Below are 2013 nucleotides of genomic sequence, written 5' to 3' on the forward strand. Positions count from 1 at the left end.
TTTTATGAAACTAGAACTTATAGAATTTATGAAGAACACTTAGAACTTGAAGATAGAACTTTAGAGAGATCAATTTGATGAAGAAAAATGAAGAATGAAAGTGTTTGTAGGTGTTTTTAGTCGTTGGTATATGGATTAGATATAAAGGATGTGTAATTTTGTTTACATGTAAATAAGTCATGAATGATTACTCATATTTTTGTAATTTTATGAGATATTTCATGCTAGTTGCCAAATGATGGTTCCAACATGTGTTAGGTGACTCACATGGGCTGCTACGAGCTGATCATTAGAGTGTATATACCAATAGTACATACATCTAAAAGCGATGTATTGTACGAGTACGAATACGGGTGCATACGAGTAGAATTGTTGATGAAACTGAACGAGGATATAATTGTAAGCATTTTTGTTAAGTAGAAGTATTTTGATAAGTGTCTTGAAGTCTTTAAAAAGTGTATGAATACATATTAAAACACTACATGTAAATACATTTTAACTGAGTAGTTAAGTCATCGTTAGTCGTTACATGTAAATGTTGTTTTGAAGCCTTTAGGTTAACGATCCTGTTAAATGTTGTTAACCCATTGTTTATTATATCAAATGAGATGTTAAATTATTACATTATCATGATATTATGATATATTAATATATCTTAATATGATATATATACAATTAAATGTCGTTACAACGATAATCGTTACATATATGTCTCGTTTCGAAATCATTAAGTTAGTAGTCTTGTTTTTACATATGTAGTTCATTGTTAATATACTTAATGATATGTTTACTTATCATAATACCATGTTAACTATATATATATATATATATATATATATATATATATATATATATATATATATATATATATATATATATATATATATATATATATATATATATATATATATATCCATATATATGACATCATATAGTTTTTACAAGTTTTAACGTTCGTGAATCACCGGTCAACTTGGGTGGTCAATTGTCTATATAAAACCTATTTCAATTAATCAAGACTTAACAAGTTTGATTGCTTAACATGTTGGAAATACTTAATCTTATAAATATCAATTTCATTTAATATATATAAACATGGAAAAGTTCGGGTCACTACAATTGGCGGTTCAGACGAGTAGATGAATAAGATCTAGAATTCTAGATAATATATAATCATTGCGAGCTATTCTGGAAATGAGGGTGAAAATGGTGTTCTGGATTGGTTCGCCGATAAGTGCTTCAGGTTCTACGCCAATAGGGCAATGTGGTGGGTGAAAAGGATCACCTTCTTCACTTCTCCATTGATTAAGTCGACTACAAACCCATCCCCAATCCATCCAGAATTGATGATGACTAATTGGTTCGTTCGTTCCGGTTATGCTGCCTGTGGAGCTCGAGAAATCAAGTGAGAAATCCATATTATGTGTTTGGAATAGGGTTTGATATGAAATGGGTGTTGGATACTGAATGATATATTCGTCTCCTTGAATACGTATATATAGCAAAGAGATTCCGTAATTTACGAAGGAAATTTAGGAAAAGTTGCAGACAAAGTCTACTGGGATAAATATGATAAGATATGATTTGTCTATACTCCATTTATGCAATAATTGTAGTATGATGTGTCTAGATTAAAAATGATAAGTATGTAATCATATAATCTTTCGATTAAAGACTTTCAATTCATAATGGCCTATTCAGGTCTAGGGGCTTGAGCTATAGGATCCTTTAAATCGGTAATCCAAACCCTATCATCCTAGAGTTTTGTAGACGCCACCCGTCAAGAAAGTTCAATGATCAAAAATAACGAGAAAGCAAAGATTTTGAAAGTAATGAATATGAATAGTGATGACATTTTAATATCTTTGATTTATCGAGAATCTTTATGAGTCAATAATGACATTTTCCGGTTCGTAAACCAATGCACAAACGCATAAGGCACATAGGTACGTGATATAACAAGGAGGTTATATATGTTTGAGTATGAGTAGTAACAAACATAGAAGTTTCAAA

Source organism: Rutidosis leptorrhynchoides, chromosome 4 (assembly GCF_046630445.1).
Source record: "Rutidosis leptorrhynchoides isolate AG116_Rl617_1_P2 chromosome 4, CSIRO_AGI_Rlap_v1, whole genome shotgun sequence".
NCBI lineage: Eukaryota > Viridiplantae > Streptophyta > Magnoliopsida > Asterales > Asteraceae > Rutidosis > Rutidosis leptorrhynchoides.